This window comes from Canis lupus, chromosome 12, assembly GCF_003254725.2.
Source record: "Canis lupus dingo isolate Sandy chromosome 12, ASM325472v2, whole genome shotgun sequence".
In the NCBI taxonomy this organism is placed as follows: Eukaryota; Metazoa; Chordata; class Mammalia; order Carnivora; family Canidae; genus Canis; species Canis lupus.
The window spans coordinates 22,825,296-22,849,388 of NC_064254.1; the positions used below are offsets into that span (position 1 = coordinate 22,825,296).

General features: G+C 35.3%; 1 protein-coding gene across 2 annotated transcripts in view; it reads left to right on the forward strand.

The window, feature by feature from the left end:
• Positions 1–24,093, forward strand: part of GFRAL (GDNF family receptor alpha like) — a 56,217-nt gene that overhangs the window by 24,449 nt on the left and 7,675 nt on the right. Inside the window, exon 1 of one of the 2 annotated variants that reach the window (XR_007401188.1) lies at positions 13,386–13,503. The exons of the other annotated variant lie outside the window; for it this stretch is intronic. The gene's annotated coding sequence lies outside the window, so the exon portion shown is untranslated. Of the gene's footprint in view, positions 1–13,385; positions 13,504–24,093 lie in introns of those variants that run through there. 2 annotated transcript variants of the gene reach the window in all.

Genomic DNA, 24,093 nt, shown 5'->3' on the forward strand with positions numbered 1-24,093 from the left:
CCATTTTGAGTTTATCTTTGTGTATGGTGAAAGAGAGTGGTCTAGTTTCATTCTTCTGCATGTGGATGTCCAATTTTCCCAGCACCATTTATTGAAGAGACTGTCTTTCTTCCAATGGATAGTCTTTCCTCCTTTATCGAATATTAGTTGACCATAAAGTTCAGGGTCCACTTCTGGGTTCTCTATTCTGTTCCATTGATCTATGTGTCTGTTTTTGTGCAAAATACAACATCCATTTCTGATCAAAACTCTCCAGAGTGTAGGGATAGAGGGAACATTCCTCAACATCTTAAAAGCCATCTTCGAAAAGCCCACAGCAAATATCATTCTCAATGGGGAAGCACTGGGAGCCTTTCCCCTAAGATCAGGAACAAGACAGGGATGTCCACTCTCACCACTGCTATTCAACATAGTACTGGAAGTCCTAGCCTCAGCAATCAGACAACAAAAAGACATTAAAGGCATTCAAATTGGCAAAGAAGAAGTCAAACTCTCCCTCTTCGCTGATGACATGATACTCTACATAGAAAACCCAAAAGTCTCCACCCCAAGATTGCTAGAACTCCTACAGCAATTTGGTAGCGTGGCAGGATACAAAATCAATGTCCAGAAGTCAGTGGCATTTCTATACACTAACAATGAGACTGAAGAAAGAGAAATTAAGGAGTCAATCCCATTTACAATTGCACCCAAAAGCATAAGATACCTAGGAATAAACCTAACCAAAGAGGTAAGGGATCTATACCCTAAAAACTATAGAACACTTCTGAAAGAAATGGAGGAAGACACAAAGAGATGGAAAAATATTCCATGCTCATGGATTGGCAGAATTAATATTGTGAAAATGTCAATGTTACCCAGGGCAATTTACACGTTTAATGCAATCCCTATCAAAATACCATGGACTTTCTTCAGAGAGAACAAATTATTTTAAGATTTGTGTGGAATCAGAAAAGACCCCGAATAGCCAGGGGAATTTTAAAAAAGAAAACCATATCTGGAGGCATCACAATGCCAGATTTCAGGTTGTACTACAAAGCTGTGGAATTTAATTTATCCAGAGTATCGGAATGAGCAAGTAGTTGATAGGGATATGTGGATAAATCTTAGAAAAAAAAGATCTAAGGATGTGATCGCATACTAATTCAGGACTTGTCTGTCATCCATCTTCAGAGTTAGTTCTTAGAACCATCCATGTCTTAAAATGCCCCCATGCCTCTTGGCTCCTCATTGTAACCATGGAAACTGTAAATACCATTTCCAGGAGAAAATAACAGATGTTTACTGTTTCATTGCAAACCAGATCTTTATACTTAATTTTAAAGTGGACAGATATAGATATGTATATGTCTATACTATACCCATTTAACAATATATAGATACACACATTTTTAAATGTTTTACTTTTCTTAGATACATTAACTAATGTGATCAAAATTGTTATTTGTTGTGTATTAGGTAATAGATATACAACTCAGAGTGTATGGTTTTAATTCCAGCAGATGTCTCTGTGGAATTTCTATAATTTTTATAGTTAACACCATTTCAAATCAAATTTCATATTTCAATTGAAATCATGATAGAAAGTGGAAAATTGTAGAATTACATGTGTTGACTGATATTTTGTAAATAATCTTCCTCTCTGATTAATATTAGGTGGCTAATTCTATTAGAACTAAGGGTGCTTATAATGAATGGCTCATAGCATTACAGAAGGAAATACCAAATAAAATAATTTAAATCAACAGAAATACATACAGTTATATTACCATGGTAATTTATAAGTGGGTTTCTCCATAGTAAATGAAATCCAGGGGAAAAAAAATGTAGATAATAGTAAATGAAATAGTAAATGAAATCCAGGGGAAAAAAAATGTAGATCCTAAAAATGCCAGTCCTGGTAACCTAATTCTAATTCTGGGCCTGATTTTCTCCCATGTATTTTTAATCATAGTTACATTTTATTTGCATTGTGTTTAGTTGCTATAACGTGTATACTATATAATGTTTTGGAAAAATGAGAATTCAAAACCCTTTCACTTTCTTCACTCCCCTCGTCAGACTAAACTTTGTGAGATTTCCTTTTCAAACATTACCTACTAAAAGTAGGAGTTTCGGGTGATGGGTTTGTAGAATGAAAGGAATTTTTTTTTTTTTTTGAATGAAAGGAAATTTTGAGGCCTTCTGCCACAGTTCTTGAATTAATAGGAACAGTTTCAAACCAAAACAAGAACTAAGTCCTTAGGCCTGGCTAGTTCTAACAAACCCTTATCCCCTGCTCCATGTACTTGAGAAGAAGTGCAATGACAGTTCTGAATAAACCATTTGTCTAACTCTGTAACCTGACTTCTCACAGCACTGTGGCATGCTCATACATTATCAAAATGGTCATCATCAGTGCAGCTCATTTCCAAAGCTCTTGAACTTCTGCTGCCTGTGCTTGAAAGGAACAAAAGGGAGTAGGGCTGAGAAGGGAGTTATGGAAGATTTTCAGTTTGTCACCTTTGTTTGTCTTAGAAGCATTATTTTTCAAACTCATTTGACTCTACACCACAGAAAGCAATGCATGTTACATTAGCTTTTTTATGCACAGTATCTTCTATTAAAAAAATACATAGTATTATTCTATTCCACTAATTTTTTTCAATGCTGACTCCCACCCACTAAAATGACTTCACTATAGGCTAAAGGTTGGTCACTGAAGTTTGAAAAACTTTCTTGGAGCATAAATTCATCTGGAAAGAATCTGCACTGATACATTCAAGCCAGTCTTATAATAATTACAAATAATTATAAAGTAGCCAGCATTTATTGAATGTTTATTTTTGGTCACATTTTTTTCATCTAATCTTAACAATTTAATGAGCTAGATACTATTATCCTCCCCGTTTCATACATGAGGGAAAGGAAGCTAAGAGATGAAATGTCTTACTCAGTGTTCTACACACAGGGTGCACGTGGTAGACTCAGGATCCAAACCCCGCCTGGCTGACTGGGAGCTTGCTATGTTCTCCTGCCTGTGAAATGGTAAAGACAACAAGCTAGTGTCTGTTGAGCATGCCCCAAAGCCCTCTTGCAGAAACTTCTTAGTTCTGATATGAGAACCAAGCTTTGAAAACACGCCAAAGAGCCCACCTCTGTTCCTACATTCAGGACCAGATTTAGGCAAATGAGCATCCTGAACAAATTAGATATTTGACCACTACCTTTCTCTTAACTCCACATCTCTGGATCCATACAGACTTCCTTTTCTCTGATATCTTGCTGCACAGAGCAAATTTGTGGCAGTTAAAGCTGAGAGAGAGGTGGGAAAAAAGCAAAAGAGAGGACCTGGATAAGACAGAGTCCTACAAATGTGGAAAGAATTAAAGGAGCGAGCACTATTGTGTTTCCTTGTTATGTTGAAGGCTTCAGTCTGCAAGTGTGGGTGTACCTGGCTCTGACAGGAATGTTCTTTTTTGCCTTGTTCAAAATTGTCTTTTTTAATTTCAACTGTAGTCATCTTAAAGAGATTTGGACACATCACTATTCTGCCTCTAAAGACTCAGTTTTGTTTTGTTTTGTTTTTAAGAATGATTTTTTTAAAAATAAAAATAATACACGACTACCTTTCTCTGTTAAATCTGACAGGGAATGGACAGCATAGCAGTACAGATAAAATGCAAGGTTAAACAAAATGTAAAGAATACAAAAATAAAAAATAAATTCTTCCCCCAATCCCATTCTTTTGAGAAAGTCAAAGTTAAGAAAGTTGGTGCACATTCCTTTGAAACTTTTTTTTCCTTGTAATACATAACTCAAATACCTTGTATGCACCCAAATAGATGCCTGCCTCACACATACATACATATTTCTTTAATGGAATGAAACTCTACATACTGCCTTATAACTTAAAAAAATGGAGTGGGCCTATTTGTGAGTGCATACATATTTCTTTAAAGGCTGCAGAGTATCCCATGGTGTATGTGCACATGCCTGCATATGTTTATGCCATAATTGATTTGATTTATAACTAATCTATTAATGTGGACCTTCAGGTTGGATATCATTGTTTATTATTACAGGCATTACTGCAATAATTGTTATTGCACATTTTAGTTGGCATTTCAACAGAATACCTTTCAAACAGTGACCATAGGATTTTTATATTTTTAAATTTGGTAGAAACTGGGAAAAAAGCTTGTTCTGGTTACATTCTTAGAAAAAAATCTTAATGATTTAATTTGCATTTTTATTATAAGTGATGCTGAGCATTTGTTCAGTGGTTTGTTGGAAATATTCTATTTCTTTGACCTACTCATATCCTTTGCTGAAAACATCTGCCTTTTTTTAGTACTGGGAAGTGGAATTTTTGTTGTCTATATCAAAAGTTTATGTTGATATGTGAGAATTCACTAATCTGCATGCCTCTTACAATAATCCTGAGTTCATAGTCTCTTATGGCAAAGTGATGATCTGATATATTGTGGGCTTGGGCTCAGGTCTTGACTCTGCTATCTGGGTTATCTGGGTTATGTAAAGAAGGAAGATTTTTAATCATTTCCTGACTAGTCAACCATTCTTCAAGTGGATAATTTCCACTGCCATTTTAAAATACGTTTTTTAAGTGATTAATAGTTACCAAAGAAAAAGTATAATACAAAACCAAAAACAGACTCTTAAAATATAGAGAACAAACTGGTGGTTGCCAGAGAGGAGCTGAGTGGGTAAAATCAGTGAAGGGGACTAAAAGTACACTTATGGTGACGAGCATTGAATAACATATAGAATTGTGAATCATTACATTGTACACCTGAAAGTAACATAACACTATGTTAATTATACCTGAAAATATATAAATCTATAAATAAAATATATGAATAGAAATATATAAAAATAAAATTTGGGAAATATTTTTAAAAATACATGTATGAAAAATATATCTATCCTTCAGTTTAAGACATAAACATTACCATTATTTTAAATTAAAAAAAAAAGATTCTTAAAATTTATTTGAGAGCAAGAGAGCATGAGCAAGCTTCGGGAGGAGCAGCGGGAAGACAATAAGCAGACCTGTGCTGAGCACAGAGCCTGATGTGGGGTTTGGTCCCCAAATCTTGAGAACATGGCCTGATCTGAAATCAGGAGTTGGATGCTTAATTGAATGAGCCACCCAGATGTCCCTATTTTTTAAGTTTCTTGAAGTTCTACTTCATATCACATCCTTTCTCCCTGAACTCAGAGGTAACCAACTACACACCTATACACATATGCATGATGCATTACAAAAATACACATGTATGGTATTGTCTAGGACAGTGGTTCTTAATATTTACTGAAGATGAGAATCACCAAGAGATTAAAAATTCTGAGGTCCAGTAAACTAATAAAATTACATTATGTGAAAGCAGGAAATGGGTGTCAGTAGGGTTAATCTCATGGGCACGTGGTCAGTGTAGTCACATGGGGCCTGTGCTTAGGAGGATCCTGAGCTTGGTGCTTCATGTTCTGCATACATCATCTTGAAGTTTTTAATAATTGCATCATTGAATTTGGGTTTTGTAAACTCCAGTGGAGCCTATGCAAAGTGTTTGGAGCCTTAGCTCATATGTGTTCCTGCCTCCTGACACTTCCTTGGGACATGCAGGTTGTCAACTGCCTGCCCCACTCCTTTGTGCCCTGGGCACCAGGCACCACTCAGCACTCCTCCTCTCCCCACTTTTCACCTGTGACCAGACATTTGTCTTTATGTATTTTTAATAATATTGAGCCTTCTAATACATGTATGTAGATTTTCCTTGATGACTTTCAATAAGTTTTTATTTTCTCAGTAAAAATAATTTCTCAATAATAATTTTCTTCTGAGACTTTGGCTATAATATTTCTAGGTATTACTAAATATTACAATTGCTGCTGCAAATAACATCTTCCAAATCAAATCTATTATACTTTCAAACTGTGGTTGATAATATAAATTTAATTGATTTTCATATATGCATTTGTATGCAGCAACATTCTTAAACACAAGATTTAACAATTTTTGGAATTCTTTTGTGTTTGTAATGTAATGACATGCTCTTCAATTATTACAGTTTTGTTTCCTCTGTCTAATGCCTATACTTTTTTGTTTTCTCCATTCCACATCTAAGACTCACAGAAAAATGTTAAGTATAAATGGTGACAATTGAATACATTTATCCTATTCCTGACCTAAAGGAGCATTCTTTCACTATTTTAGCATGAAGCATAATGTTTGTCGTTATATCTGTAGATACTCTGTATCAGAATAAAGAAGTTCCCTCTCTTCCTTGACTGTAACTTCCTTTTTAAAAAAAGAACGCTGAATTTTAATAAATGCTTTTTCTACATTTGAAGCTTTCATTTAAAATGTGTGGAGCATTTTATGATCATATCCTTGTAAAAGAGCAATCTGTCATGATGCCAATTTTGTCATACTATCAGAAATAGAGGTACTCTTAATTTCTAAATACACTCAAGATCTCCATTTGTATGAAAAGGAAAGGAAAAAAAAAAAAACTTACTAATTAACATCCTACCTTCTCTCCTTCACAGCTAGATTCCTGAGAAGAGTAGCCTGTGTTCATTACTTCAATTTCTTCACCTCTTATGTATTGATCCAACTAGTCCAGCCTGGTCTCTGGATGTAGATCCCTTCACAAAAGATTTCCTACAAGGTACCAACTACATCCATGTCAGAGATTCCAGAAGTCCTTGTCTTGCTGGAATGTTAAGTCATTTTCAAGAATAGTTTAATCCCTTCTTGATATACATTTTATCTCTCTTGGTTCTTACCCCTCTGGTCACTCTGGATGCTTCTTCTATCTTTACCTTGTAGGCTTATCCAATGGACCAATTGACATTTGTGTTGCTTAAGGATTAGCTATAATCTCTCTACTAGAGTAACTCTTTAATTTTCTCCTAGGAGATGTCCTTGATGGTCACATCATTATCTCTTAAACTGGTTTACATTCTTGAGGGCAAACCTCTTTTCTAAGCTTCAGGTCCAATTATCTGCCAACCTACTTGATAGTTTCTTTTGGGTTTTAAGATTATTCTAGATCTTGGATGATGGGCAATCTAGATGTTGTGGTACCCTGTAGTAGACAGGTAACCTATGACTAAAAATATTAGTTATTCCCTGTAATCCCTCCAACACAAATACCACATACCACATACACCCTATATATGTGCATGTGTGTGTGTGTGTGTATATACAGTATATATATAAATATATACTATATATTTTAACAGGTATAGCATATATTATAACAGGGATAAATAATCTCAAGTGTTTCCATTCAAAATAAGGGAAAATGGGAGAATAATAGCACACAGTAATGAAATCCTGCTTAATAAGCATTGTGAAACCTCTCTTGCAGTGTGGATTTCCTTGGGTAATGGGAAGAACCACCTTGTCTGACTCCCATTTTGCCCTCTGGAAGGTTCTTCCTTACCCATCTTCCTCCATAGCCATACCTGAAGTAGATTTGGAGGAATGCCCTCCTTGGGAGAATACGGAGCTCGTATAGACTATATCCTATTCAGAGTTTGAGGCATTTAAAGTTGAGCAGTCACAGACTTTTTGCAAATGGATTGATGGATCCTTTGGCAATATAATCTCTTTAAAAATGTGTTAGGTTTCTAATCTTTTTTGCTTTTATTCAGTTACATGTGCCAGTATCCACAATAAAAAAAAAAAAAAAAAAAAAAAAAAAAAGTGCTTTCTTGACTTGGTTCCCAAGTCTGCCTGATTTCCTTGATTCCTCACTCCCATGTCCCTCTCTCTCATGTAATGATTTAAGTTAATCTAAACAACAGACTAAAGTGAAAATGTAATACCTTTAATCTGATTTTTGCTGCATAGCTGAGCCAATTTGTTTAACTCAGAAATACTGTGTCTTTTATAACTGGAGATTGTTTTTCAATCTTATCTCTTACTATTTGGAATCTAGATGCAGTCAGCTTTCAATGTTGGGTAGTCTTCATTTTTAGCTGGTCTCTACTTGGAAACCAACCATTATCTACCTGGTCATATCTTCATTGTAAAACTCTGTACAGTGCAGTCAAGAGCAGTTAACCCACACTACATTCCGGTGCTTTCAAGTTGTCTTGCTCCTTTTGAGACCTTCCAAGGTCTTGGAGAAATGCATCAGTAGAACAGTTTTTGTGACAGAAGAAAGGGAAAAGCCTTGATTCTTTGGATCCTGTCTTCCACTTCTGAGGAGTGGTCCAATGAGCCTGATTCCCTGGAAATTGTGGATAGTATATCCATGAGTGTGGAGTGGAGCTCAATGAACATTAAATGCTGCAGTGACAGAAAATCACTGAAGAGGAAAAGAGGGACATGTATGGTACAAAGGCCAAGGTAAACATTGTCAGGTTGCATCTGCACAAAGACAGATGAGGTATTTGGGGAAGCGTTTTGATGGTAAGGAACAAAGACACATCCAAATGCATCATTGCCTCCTTTAGAGCAAAAGGATAATGGTATTATCAATCTGCCACCAACCTGCCAGACTGTGGGCACAGTATAGGTCTCTGCTGTTGCTAGGAGGTTTGGTATTCATCACTAGCAGGTCTTTGATGGATTTGCCTTAGGGAGAGACAATCCGTTCTGTGGGGCCCATGCATAATCACCATCTTTGTCACCATAGCTGTTCTCTTCATGGTCATTGCACAGGCCTTGCATGGCTGGAGAGGAGGCATGATTTGCCTCCACTGGGTAGATTATGAGTTTACCTGGTTGTTGAGGGCCTGGTCTGTAGTAGATACTGTGCAAGGGATTAACCCAAGATAAAAAGATTTGCCTTCTTGTGCCACGTCTGTGCCAATGTGTTTCCACATTCCTCTTGACCTCATTTGCCTAACTTTGTCTACAATCTTCCAAATTTGCTCTTTTCATCTCTCTGATCAAGCAATTTGATCTGCCTATCAGTCTTAACTTCTATCCACTTCTTTTTCTACGAAGTGAACAACCAGATGTGCTGCTCACATTTTGGCGAGTAGGTAAGCTTTCCCTTTAACATTATCCTTTAAGGCCACTTCTAAGTGGATCTTCTAAGTGTGGCAGCTACCCATTTACATTTAGCACTAATATATCATCCTCTCCTTTCTGGGAACCAATAACTTAATGGATCTTATAATATTCATAATACTTATTTGGAACTATATTTCAAACAGCAAATGGTCTTCCACTGTAGTGGCTATTACCTTGCTCTAGGGCATAAAGGGTCTGTGCTATCCTATTAGGGATTGCCAGAAAGTGTATTTATATAGAGGATGAATGAGATTAAGTAGATCAAGCACCTGTTACATAGCAAATATTCTATACATTTTAATTGTCTGGCCCTTAAAAACATTGTTTTTGGTCCCAGATTCAAGACTGAAGCACTGAGTGTCTTTTCCTGATGTTTGTTACAAAGACTATATACACTTTGTTAGGAATTTCTCTATTAATGTTTAACTAAAGCCACCTTGTTACCAATTCTATTACGAAAAATCTTTCCACTGTTAATGAAGACCCTGATGATCACAAAGGCAACCCCAAAGTATTGAGAAGATGGACATTAAACTGTTAGTTCTCAAACCTGTTCATTTTTAGAAACATATAGAGAATGTATTCAAAAATACATTTTTACTAACCTCAGTTATTCTAATTCAGTGGGCCTGGGGTGGAGCTCAGAAATCCGTATTAAAAATTTTAAAAATGATGCAGGTGGTTGTGATTTTCAACCAAGTTTGGGAACCACTGCTCTAAGCCACATGTGGGAAAAACCTGGTCACCGGCCATAGGTCCCAAAGCCTCTCTTCGCTCACACCTCTCAGAGAATGAGAAACGTCTGTGCTCAGAAAGGCAAGACTAATATCATGCAGCTTTCAAGGTGGTCTGCTTTACCCCAGTGCCTAAAAACACAGTTGGCATACATTAGCCACTCAATAAATAGCTAATGAATAAATGAATGAACACATAAATGAATGAATGAACCAGTGTCTGCTGTCAGCACTGTCTTCTGAAAACTGTTGTTTTTCTTTCCCTGATTAGAACTCTTCTAATAATACAGCTTCCTTATTAACAGCCACAGTCATTTATGTTTCCACTTAAGCTGGAATTTTCAATTCAAATATTTGACCAAAAGAATCAGGAATTAACAAGACCAAGCTGCTACCGCTCACTTGAACAAAAACATTTCAAGCCCCTTCCATTTTCCAACACTTTTTTCTCTTTTCAAAGAGGAAGTTCAGACCTATTTTCAAAAAGTCTGAGTAGTAGGAAACTATTTTACAGTTGATCCTGGGATGGTGTCAACACTGTAAATAAGCAACTGATCCTAACACAGTCTTGCTCTTAAATGTGTATAATTTTCTTAATTAACTCTGTGATATGATTAGCTCTATTAATAATAAAGATAAAAAATATCTCCCAAAGATTTGCAAAAGTATCTTTTATGAAATATTAATAAAGAAACTCTTGGTATGCTTGGGTGGCTCAGTGGTTGAACGTTTGCCTTCAGCTCAGGGCGTGATCCTGGAGTCCCAGGATCGAGTCCCACGTCGGGCTCCCTGCATGGAGCCTGCCTCTCCCTCTGCCTATGTCTCTGCCTCTCTCTCTCTCTCTCTCTCTCTGTGTCTCTCATTAATTCCTAAAAAAAAACCAAACTCCTAAAAAGGCATATAGCCTTTGAGATGCTTGAGAAAAGAGACCTTTTAATTAGTAACTTTTTAAATTTCCTTTTGTAGCCCTTCTTTCCACCCGTCTGCCTATTGAGGCCTCATCTTAGATATCAACATTCCTAGTAAGACCATTTAATTTATGTTTTATGTATTCAATGTATAGATTCTGTATTTGGCTGCATTTCCTCTTGCCTTACAATGTCTTTTTGCAGTGAAGGTCTCTAAAAATAACATTCTATTAGTGAACGTTTTTAATAGAAAGTCCATTAAACACACCATCTATGTATAGAGGTGCATAATATGTAGTTATATATATTTTTTCTAAATTAAATAAAATTTTACAATTATTTTTAACAAAGTCATTTAAAGATTGTGCAATATGAATTCATAATGGCTCAAACTCACTTTTATAAATTCTTAATTTTATTGTCATCTGATCACTGAGAGAGGAAGATTATAGACTATAAATAAAACAGTGCGTTAAGTGAATTGTGAAAGACATTTCCATTGCAAAAATATCCCTGACCCTTTCCCACTCTGTCTTTCTCATATATGGACACACACACACACACACACACACACAACATCTTCTCTTATAGCCAATTCGCATAGGTTAATATTCCAGGAGCTTTATGTTAAGTTTTGGCTTTAAATAAATCACTTCATATAGCCAAAACCACTGACTTTTTTTTTTTTTTTTTTTTTTTTGGTTTCTACACAACACTCTAATTCAAGTCCAGTTTCCTTCAAATTCAGTCCAGGTGCTAAAAAAGCCTCTTGGTTTTCCAAGGAACACTCAACAGAATTTCTCTTCTCTGTATTCATATTTATAGCACAGTCTCTAACTAGTCCAGTATTTTGTATTTTCTGGATTAAAGTGGCTCCATAGTGAATTTGTAGTCCATCAAATTCATAGACACTTATAAGTGTATATTTTTCCTCTTAGACATCAATGGTTATTCCTTTAGGATCTTGTTTTTCGTTATTTACAAACTCTTAATTTCTTTAGTGAACAGGGATGTGTGTTATAAGTTAGCAATGAAAAGAATAATAAAAATAAAAAAAAAACACAGTTCTTTAGAATGACTTAGTTACCACCCAATAAAAAAACTTAGAATCATGATAAGCTCTGTAACTTTTAGCTTTTATGCTATTTAATTTGCAGTCTTAGAATTCTGGATATATCTTTGGGTTTGGGGCCTCAGGGATAAATCACTGAATTTAACCTTTATTAGATTTCAAATCTAAAGCATAAAGAGGGCCTCTTCTACCTCATTCCTCCTCAGCCTCACTCTTGAATTTTAGTTAAAAACCATGATCAATGGCAATCCCTCTAATAATCAGATGATATGTTTGGAAATGTTAGTATACCCTATTAGAGAGCACAATCATAGAGAGGTAATATGGCATCAGCTTATCTGGGTTCAGACAATTTCTCCACCATTTATAAGATAGGTAACTGAACAAATTACTCTCCTTTTGCCTCAATTTCTTGTCAGTGAGGTAGAAAATATAATCAATTCTAACCTAGAATGTTGGTGCTGAGATTATATCAATTAATTTGTGTAATGAAATATCCAGAATATAGTGAAATTCAGGAAATATTAACTCATACAGATTTTGAGGGATTTAGAAAATGATTATGATGTTACATAGGTGGTGTGGGAGACAGAATTATTTCTAGATGATCTAAAGTATTATTTTTCTCAAGATAAGTGACATCCTATAAATATCTTTAGATAATTTTAGGGCAGATGATAAATTCAGACAATTGATCTCAGTATTAGAATCACATGGCTTCTAGTTAAAATGCAGATTCTGACTCAATAGGTTAGGGATGGGGCCCGAGATTTGCATTTCTCACAAGCTCCCAGGTAATGCTAATGCTGTTTGGTCTAGGGATCACACTTTGACTAGCATGACCTAAATCTCTTGAGAACCTTTAAAAAATTTTTTTTCTAGATAGATAGATAAAATTAGATTTTACTAGTATTTTACACACATGAATGTATGTGTGTGTGTAAAGTACTTTATGTATCTCAAATATAACAATGTGTGTGCTATTGAGAAATAGACCACCTTAATTGGCCAGATGCATTTTGTCAATGTAGTAATCTCTTTTTCATGGACACTATGTGTCTTAGTGTCAGGAGACAGTTTACGTAGATGTTCTTATAATCTTGAAGACTCTTCTTGAGATAGCTTAGAATGATGGTTTTCAGACTTTAGCTCCATGAGAATCACCTGATGGTTGGGTCTTCACCCCTAGAGTTTCTGATTCAGTAGGCCTGGGATGGTACTTGGGCATCCACATACCAACAAGTTCCCAGGTGTTTTTCATACTGCTTGTCCATGTACCACACTTTAAGAAACACTAGGTTAGTTGGCTCTTTCCTGAAATCAGCCAGAGTCTAGCAATATTTTCTTACTTGAATCATCACTATAAGCACCACTTCTGTTTCTATAGGAGGATTTGAACATTGGTTTCTGAAGTCCTGTGATACTGTGATTTATAATAAAAAATATATACTTTTCTATCTTATTCCTGGCATATTGCTCCTAAAACCCTTGGAATTTCCTGTGACAAGAAAGATAAAAGTGTCCTTTGTTAATTAGGTGACTCTTGGAAAGCTAATGGAAGGCTCGTTGCCAGGGGAACCAACCAAGTAAATGGGTAGAGGGTTGGAACTTTCAGTACCCACACTTAACTTAAAACTTCTGGAGAGGGGGAGGGGCTGGAGGTTGACACAATAGCCAATGAATTCATCAGTCATATCTATGTAATGAAGCCTCCATAAAAACCCAAAAGGACAGTGTTTGGAGAGCTTCCAGGTTGGTGAACACATGGAGATTCTGGAAGAGTGGTGTACCTAGAGAGAACATGGAAGCTCTGGATTTTTTCTCCATGCCTTCTTCTACACATCTCTTGCATCTGGCTCTTCCTAAGTTATATCCTTTTATAATAAACCAGTGATCCAGGAAGCAGAACAATTCTCTGAGTTCTGTGAGACACTCTAGCCAAGTATTGAACCAAAGAGGAAGTCCTAGGAACCTCTAATATATAGTCAGTTATACCAAAGTACAGGTAACGACCTGGATTTGCAGCTACCATCTGAAGTGGTGATAGAAGGGAGGGGTCTTATAGGACTGACACCTTAACTTGTAGAATCTGATACTGTCTTGGGTAGTGGTGTCAGAATTGAGTTGAACTAAAGGACACCCAACTGATGTCTTGAGAATTGATTGTTGATGTGGGGAACCTCTCCCCTGCCACATTAGATTTGTTCTAAGAACACCAAAAAAGATACCATCCCTGGAATCATGATTCTTAAATGTTTCAATTTGCTTACCAAGTCAGTAAAGCAGAAGATCTCATCACCTTCAATTTATCCCCACACAATAAGACATCCCCAGAGTCAACAGCAAGAGAGGCACTGGTTTTGATTAAAGAATAATGAAATTATGTCTGTTTTTTTTTTATTAAGCATAAATAAATTATTACTATATCCCAGAAGTAGTGCCAAGACTGTCATGTTATAAACATGAAAAAGTAAACATGGATCACCAGAAGAATGTTCATTGGCCCCAAAATTTCACTGTCCACATGATAACCACTGATCTGATGGATAAAAGTCATGAGTCAAAAAAAACCAGAACAGTGTCAGCAGTTGAGTTTTAGCATTTAATACATGATATTTAGAAAATAGGGGTTCACACTGAGTGAAATTAGTCTTGGAGGCAAAGAGCAGCCAAAGGGTGGTGGTGAGGGGAACTCATTAGATAAGGTTACTTGTTTGAACCCTGAATATGAAACCTTAATATATTGGAGTAAGTCGTATTCCCATATTGACTCTTACAATTCTAAAGGACCTTTGAATGAATGAATGAATGAATAATAAATAAATAAAACTTTGTCTTGATAGTTGGAATCCGCATCAGAACTCCACACATGGAATAATCTCAAGATCTATCAGTTCACCCTAGATTTGCCTTAACCTCTCAAGTACAGCAGTGAGTAAGTTAGACTTACTAACTTATCAGGTTAGACTACATGGAATGCTCTGACCTCTTTCATGGTACTTGGAGCTATTCTGGAAGGCTCCAGTCTTTGGAATAGAGAGGTAGAATCTAGAGATCAGCTTCTCCCATGCCTTTAGCTTCATAGTTGAAATCACTTATAATGGAAAGCAATAACTATTAGGTGTTAGTGCTCTTAGAGCGAATTATCACCTGCCTCAAAGAGACTGCAGAAAGAGTGAATAACTAATGGCTAGGAGCAGATCTTTAAAATATTGTGTTAATATTCATAATATTAGGATCTGGACAAACTCCTGAAAAGAGTCCTACAATTTGACAAACTGCAATGAACATTTTAATGGATCTGCTTGCAAATTCATCTCAACATTGTAAAATGATAACACAGAGGAAACTGAAACTATAATAGATATAATATCCTTAAAATCGAGGTTTAATAAATAAAGATATTGTTTCCCAGTTTAAAGCTGTACCCTGGCTATGAACACTGGCTTACTTGGCTTTTGCTTACTCAAGGTCCTGCAACCTAAACTGAGTATTTACTAAGTGTGAGACACTATTCTACTCATTTTATATGTCTTGATTAAATTTCACAAGAAATATATGAAGTAGAGGCTCTTTCTTTTACCCTAGAAGAAACTGGGTCACATAGAAATTAGTAACTTCTCCAAGGTCACATGGAAGGCAATAGATGCAGAATTTAACAAGGAAATTTTGGGCACCAGAAACTGATATTAAAAACCATAATATATCTTCCTTTCACCTAATAATGGGAAATTTAGAATTGTCAATTGATGTTACATCTCCCAGGGAATATACCTATATAACAAAAGGATTTAAAAAATAAATAAATAAATAAAATTAAAAATAAATGAATAAAATAAAAAAACACAGGAGGATTTTCAGAAAAAAAAAATGTGTTTGATGGGAGGCAGTATATTGTAAAATAAAGAACAAGAATAGAAAACAAGTTTGAGCCACTACACATTGAGGAAGTCAGTTATCCTCTCCTTAGACCTCCCAGATTTCTTGCATATTAAATTTTGGTAATATTTTAACAGAAATAGATTACATCTGATATTAGATGTGCTTAATATTCTTGGACTAGATGACTGAAGATATTTTGAGGCCAGTACATTTTAAGCAAACCTCCATACTGCCTGTGTATAACGACATATCTGAAGTGATTTATGTTTCTTATTCCCAAAAGACTGCCAAGAACCTTTTCTTCCTATGGTTATACTAAAATTTTAAGAAAGTGTGTATCATTTCCCTTTTTTTTTGTCCTTGAAAAATACTCCTTCTATTCAAGATCTAAATTGAGATTTGTAATAAAAATGGTTTTCTCTAGTGTTGGATTACTTTTTATTGTTTTGTTGCCCAAGTTCTAAATAACTTCATAATAACATATTACAAACTCTCTCCATAGTCATAATAGGACATGTGCCTTTGCTCCTATTTATATGTTTAAATCTATACAATTTCATTATTTTAGCAAGGAAAATGGTAATTTTCACTTTGGGCACATTCAGATTATGGTTTGGGACTTTGCTGTGTACAAATCCAATAAGGCAGCCGTTATTTGGCACTTTTACTAGACTCTAGTGGGTGGGGCGGGGGGGGGGGCTTTGGTTTTGGTAAGTATATGTGTATAGAGAATCATTTGCTATTTTAATTGAGGTAATTTAAAATTAGATTGCAGAAAGAGACCAAGCTTCCTCTCATTTATCTTAAGATTTGACAATGAAAGTCATCATATCTAGTTGTACCTTCCACCTTCATCCTGATTGAATTTTAGCTAAAATTTCAATCAGGTACTCTAAGGAATAATCTGGAAGGTTTCTCTTAGGACCTTTCAAAATTCAAAACTCTCTCAAGGGAAGAGACATGGAGGGGATAGCCCCTAAAGATGTAGCCCACTCCAGTGGAGACAAACACTGGCTTTAGTTTCACCGCTAGGTTTACTTGCATGCAAAAGTTCCCAATAAAATCCAGCTGGTTTAAATTTTGTCTGCAGACCTGAAACCCAGCAAATTTGGCTTGGCTTCCTATTTTGCAGAAAATGTTTCACACGGCTGTAATCTGGAAATACTGAAGTGTATGAACCCTCAACAGAAACAACAGGAGAACAGCTGTCTCCTACCTTCACTTTCTCCCACCTCTACTCTTAAAGCCTTGGGTGTTTTTAACAGAGGGGAAAAAGTCTGCCTCTGAGCATAAAAGATGGTATGAATCATCCATGACTACCTTTGTTGTTTGCTCTAAGCCAAAAAGGAAAGATTAAAGAGTTGCCATTGATGAGTGAGACAACTCAACTTTTGGCATCACTAGAGAAGGAAGGAGCATGTAAGATCATGGAGGGAAATAAAACAACAAAACAATACTGTTACAATTTGAACAATAACAGGCTTCAGTACGTGAAAGCATAGTGTTATCTTTTCCATTTTCCACTCTTGTGCTTTCATTGGCTTCATACAATCCCCTTGTTGCCTATAATTGGGGATGGAGTTAGTGCCAAGGCTGCATAAAATAAGCAATCTTTCCTTTATACTTTCTGTGCATCATGATTGTGTATGTGAAGTCATAAAAATAATTTATTATGAGCATGTGTATTCCTGGCCTAAAGAGCCAAGTATTCTTGTGACAACAGTATAATAGCATCACATGTATTCCCATAAAACACCATATGTGGGCACTTAATAGTTATTGCCCTGGCACCTATATACTGGGATATCATCTTAAAGGGAGACCCCTTAGAATAAAGAACACTTGGTACTTAGACAAATAAAATCCTGTAGATGAGATAGGTGAACAAGGAGTAGAGATTTACTAAGAATTCATTGATAATGACAATTGTTTGTCTTCCATTAGTATATCAGATTGTCTCAAACCACTTTCTAGAGTTTTTTCATAGGTTCAGGAAAACCTTTTACAGATTGTAAACATCAGCAAATATTCTTCAGTCTCAAATTTGCAAGAATGCTCTAATATCATATAGAAATCTAGTAAGCCATAAGAATAGGTACAACATAATTTTTCTTCTCACTCATTACTCTTTGGAAAGCATTTATTTTGGGCTTGTGGTACAAATCACAGTAAACAAATTGGTTTCAAACTAGATAAAACTGCACAAAATGAATGAGAGCTGCTTTGCGGCCCTTGTGAGTGCTTGATGATGTTATGAAAGTGTGTCTCTGTGCCAGAAACTGTTGCCCATTGTCCCTTTCCTTTCTGCTGGCTTCCAGCTTAGGGTGGAATGGCTTCCTTTGGTTGCCAATACGGCTGGAGAGTGGCTTTCTCAGGTCTGATATGCTTTGAGAGTGCCAGAACTCTGGGACTGGTGTTTAACTCTTGCATTAGCACCTGGGTCAGGTGGCCAGACTCTCACTGTAGGCATATGACAGGGACTTTCAAAATAACTGAACTGAAGTGGGAGGCTAGAGCTCACTATTTCCAGATTGTATGTTTACTTTAGTTGGGAATCAAGGTAATCTGCAAGGAGGGAAACCATATAAATCAGATTGGAGAGCTTTCTTCAAAGGGCAACTTATCTTAGTGATACATTGCTGAGTGTCACAGGGGTCTATGTAGGAAGATGCCTCTGTTGATGTCTTAAGGTTTTAGAAAAAACAGGATTCAGTACCTGCATCTCCCTTCACGTACTCTTCCTTGTGTAACAGCCTGAAACTTACAATGGTATTTTGTTTAAAGTACATATGGTAGTTATTACATGGAAAATGTACACTAAGCATATGTCCACAACCCTAATAGCTCCTTCCAACACTTCTACACGGCTGCTTCCACCCAGTCAATTTCTCTCACTGTTCTTTGGCCCAAACTTCCATTCCAGCGCCCCTCCTCCTCTACAATGGAAATATTGTTGCTTTGAATTGTTTTGTTCTTTCTTTTTAAAGTTTTTAATTCCAGTTAGTTAACATACAGTGTTATATTGCTTTCAGGTGCACAACATAGTGATTCAACATTAATTGTTTTGTTCTTTTAATACTTATAGGCAGCTGAAAGAGAACTTTTAAGGTGTAACATCTCTTAGTGATCCAAATATGTATTTTTTTCAGTTAATAAAACTGGCTTAGCAGTTACTATCCCTATGTCTTGTTCTTCTCTATCAACTGCTGGGTTTTTCGAAGGTTGTTACCTAACTAAACGTTAAATCCCTTACATCTTTTCTTTCTCATTAAGAACGTGTTTCCATTAGCCTATCATAATGTGGTTTAGAATTTTGTTTTCCTCCTGTCCACCTCCAAAATCATGTGTTTTCAATTCTCTACCAATGATTCTCCATCCTGACTGTTCATTTTATCTTCATCATTGGATTAGGAGATATCTAAGGCCAAAGGATTTTGAGAATTTCTCTAAGCTTCAGTTATCTCACTTTTAAAATAAAATTGGAATACCTAGGTTCACAGGATTTTTTGAGGATGAAAATATTAAAACTAATATTAGTATAGATAGTGTTTTTGGAGTCTTCCATTAGAAAGAATGTATAATTAGGGAGGAATATAAGGAAATGCAAGGATAAGAGAAGGGACTCCTTTGTTGGTTCTTTTTCTCTATCCCTTTCTCCTTTCTGTCCTCATTCTCTTCCTTCCTTTCCTTGGAAAGATCTTAGGCCAATGCACTGAAATATTCTAAAACATCATGTCATCTCAAGAACCTAACCTTTCATTTAGTCCTCTGCATTTTCAATATCAAATAAAACTTTAATCTATGTAATATTTAATATTGGTACAATTTATTGAGCACTTTGTGATTTTTTCACATATTTTATTTAATTTTTAACAATAAATGTTGCGGTAGGCATGATCCCATTTTAAAGATAAAGGGACAGAGCTTCAGTAAATTGTCTAAAATGACAAAGCTGAGGTGAGGCAGAGCTGGTTTTGATCCATACCTGATTATAACACTTGTGCTGCTATGCTCTGCATCATTCTGCCTTCTAATAACAATCTCTTTGTTTTAAATATACCCATCCACTGTTCCTCTTCTCTACAATAGCTTTTACTACCTATTTTTAGTTTTCATTTTCTCACATCTGAATTGTTTCCTAGTTAGTCTTCTCACAAACCAGCCGATTCACTATGACTACTGATTCTCCAGCTGTGTCTTGATCTTGCTATTTCTGTCTGCAAAAGCAGCTGTTGCTCTCCATTGCTCCTGTTTTCATCCTTCCCACATGTAAACTTCCTCTGATTCCCAAGAACACCCAGAATGCAAATCAGTCTTACTTCTCACCATTTCTCAAATGCATACCTTTCCTTTAGCTGTCCCATGTCGATTCCCACCTCTCTTTATTTAAAGCATATCCCTTACCTGAAACTAGATTGAGAACTTCATGAGAGCAGAGTCATGTATCATCTACCAATATATCCCCATGTTGACTGCCATGGTGCTAGCTCTGAAGTAGGAAGTAATTACTTATCTGGAAAAATCTTTACTTGGGTCCAAATGTGGTGGTTTCTGCCACATGGTCCTGTGGACATTCATAGGTGACTAGGTATAAATGATCCATGAACTCCTTCTCGTTTTGTTGGAATGGGTCTCCTAAGTAGAGGACAGATTCTAAATTCTCCATATCCCATGAGGACAAATTGAGAAATTGAAGTATGGCAGGTTAACTGGCAGCAAATGTGGAATTAATGTTGCATCACACCAAACTCTCTGAGGGGCAATAGGAGCAGCATTTGGGGGTCAGGCATCTCCCAAGCCACAGGCTGAAAAATTTGTTTAATTCCCAGGAATAGAGAACAAGAGAAATTGTGGTATCAGGTGCTTGTACATATGTATGCTCAGTAGAGGTTATAAATAATGCATATATTCAGGAACACAAAATGCTGTTAGTATGATTTCTCTGAATTTCCACTGACTAAATAAAAATAGAAATCCTCAATAAACATTTTGTGCCTATCCAAAATATATAAATATTTGTCTATCAACCACATATAGCCTTTTTAAAAAATGGATTCCTAGATATATTCCATGGAGAAAATAAATTTAGCTAAAATTTCCCTTCTACTACAGTAAAAAAACAAAAACAAAACCAAAAAAACCTATAGTTCTATAGTTCTATAGAACTAGCATTTCATAGGAAACATTTAGGCGACTCTGCTTCTTCTAACACATTGAATTTACTGTGTCCATCTGAAATCAGATTTCTGAAATAGGAAATGAAAGAGGATTCTACTTCAGTGAATTAACCCAAGAAGATCTTTCCAAGGAAAGGAAGGAAAAGAAGGAGGACAGGAAGGGGAAAGAGGTAGAGAAAAAGAACCACCAAAAGAATCTCTTCTCTTATCCCTGCTTTACTTTCATTTCTTCCCTACAATTGCACATTCTTTCTAATGGAAGTCTCGAAAAACTCTATTTATACTAATATTAGTTTTAATATTTTCATCTTTAAAAGAATCTTATGAGCCTAGGTATTCTAGTCTTACTTTACAAATGAGAGAACTGAAGTTGGGAGAAATTCTCAAAATTCTTTGCTCTTAGATATTTCCAAATCCAAGGTCTTTACTCTTTCCCTATCAGTAAACAAACCTGATTGTTAGAATTCATTGCCAGGTAAATAGTTTCTTAACATTACTATTGATTGGGTAACCAAATGAATTACAAATGGGACAGAGAATCTTCCTTTTTATTTATTATTTATTTATTTTTTTGATAGAGAGAACATTATTAGGGGGAGGGGGAGGGGAGAAATGGAGAGGGAATCCTCAAGCAGACTCCCCACTGAGCACAGAGCCAGATGTAGGGCTCTCTTCCAGGACCCTGAGATCATGACCTGAGTCAAAATCAAGAGTTGGGTGCTCAACTGACTAAGAGCCACTGAAGCACTCCTTAATTTTCATTTTTAAAAGTGATGTTGATATGTGAAAAACAGGTGATCTATCTAATGATCTTTGGCAGTGTCAAAGATAAGAACTAAATATTATATAAGCATACACTATACAGTGACAGATGTGCTATTTCAAATATAAAATTGCTAATGTATACTTTTTAATCATTAGATAATTTCACAGGCATGCATTATGATAGCCATATTACATTGTAAATTAGATAAATATGGTATCTATTTTTAAGAAGTTTGCTGTTTAAGGAAAACTACCTATATCATACTTTTATATTCAGCTTTCCCCCAGAAATTTGTAAATTTATGTACAGGGACATTACAGTTATATACCTTTTTTCCTTTTTGAAACTCAGTAATTTACAAAACTTTTGAATTATTTCATCATTTCAAATGTCTATGAAGACTTTCCAAATATCCCTTTTCTTCATTTTTTCCTTTAACTCTCTTTTTTCTGGTGTTTTCAATCAGCTTATGAAAAATTGTGTAAGCTAGCCAGGTAAAGTCTTGCACATTTTCAAAGGGGCAGACATTAGGGAATCATTCAGTTCCAAGTAAAGACATCAGAAAGCTATCTAGACAATTAGCATATTGTCACATATACTTTTTCATAAAAAAATCCTGTAAGAAATCTCCATATAGGAAAACAAAAACTTATAAAATTGATAAAATATCATGTAAATTATTCCCACTCTTATCTTACATTTGTTTTATTACAAGCTCTCTAGTCCTTGTATAATATAATTCAAGGTAAAAATTACTGTTCAATTTTGGGAACACGTTTTTTCCCCAATAAATTCATTCCAGATAGAGGTAGTTTTTAAACAGTTGGGTTATTTTATATTTTTATCTAAGATTCAGGTTGTATCAATGTAGACATAGATCATAGTAACCAAAGAAATAGCCAAGTCTGATTTTAAACAGTTAAACCAACCTTTTGTGCATTATTCTTTGTGTGTCCTTTGCCTGGTAAGTACTCTGTAAAGCTTTATGGAGAGCCCTAACTCTACATCTGTAAAAACAGAAAATGTTCATACTGATATCAAAGTCTAAGATAACTACCTTGAAAATTGCAGCATTTATTTTTTTATATTTCTGTTAAATGTCAAAGTTAAAGTGGTTGATTTATTTGATTACACTGAAAATGATGAACATATTTTAGAAGGGTGTACAAGCTGAAACATCCTACAGGTGTATGTGAGTTGTTTCAGAAGCTTTATTTATTGGATTTATGTCACCTCTTCTATTGCAGATTTTGGCAATAGAAGAATATATGATCATAAACATTTGCAAGCAGATACTACTATGAAATGTTTTTTTATTGTGCAGTACTATCAAATACAACTTGTCCCTATTACTTTTCAAATTTATTTCTTAATTCAGCTTGCTGTTGCATTGGAAAAGAGTGAAAATGTTTTATGTAATTTTTGTGGCCTCCGTGAGGTAGATTTTAGATATAAGTTGTAGAAGGTTTTGCTACAGATTGTGTCTTCACTATTTACCAATTCTGGTCTTAGACAAAACATTTATTCTGAGTTTCTTTATCAAATTGAGCTAATAATTTCTATTTGGCTAGGTGTAATAAAGTTTAGTAGCATTTGTCAAAGTGCATTTTAAAGTTTTAAGCACCATACATATAGAAGTAAAGCATTTTGTCTATTGTATGAATATGTACGTCTTTTTTTCTCTGTGTGTGCATATATATGTATATATATTCTGCATATTTATGTATTTATACATTATGCATATATATATGTTATATATGTGTGTATATATATTCTGTCAGCAACATCAGCATCATCTGGGAAGTTGTAAGAAATTCAGAATTTCTGCCTCATCCCAGACTTAATGAATCAGAATTGGCACTCTAAGGTAAACAGAGATTCATGTTAATGTTGGAAAAGCATTGTACCATGTGATCTACTTACCATCTGATCATTCTCTCTCTTTCCACAAACATACAGATATATATGTAGCAGCCATAGGCTATCTATGGGCTAGGCCAAAGAAGGTAGATTTATCACAAGTTGATAAAAGAGCAGTCTAGAAAAGTATTTCATATTTTAACTAGAATTGACCATCAATAGTAGTGGAAAGATAAAGGGTATTAAGTAGCTCATTTATAGAATAGTATTTGCTGCTGTCAATAATGAGGCAGAATGCATTATTGTACTGAAAGTTTGAATTAGATAATCTAACATATCCCATCCAATTTTGTAATTCTACTATACATGCATATTTGTGTATCGGTATACACTCTAACCACGAATATTTGATTCCTGTTTCTAATCTCTGTCTTTAGATCTGTTTTGTATGAGCACGCAGGTGACAGATATTTTAATTCCAAGATTTAAAATTATTGCCTTCTAAAACAATCATAGCTTATTTATGTATATTTATCATATGTAAATCATAGTATATTCATCTAATCTAGTGTTGGTTGTTAGCAATGCATAATTTACAGTCTAATTGTTACCTTGGTTGCTACTTCATTATTTGCAGAAACTATTAAGGAAAATGTA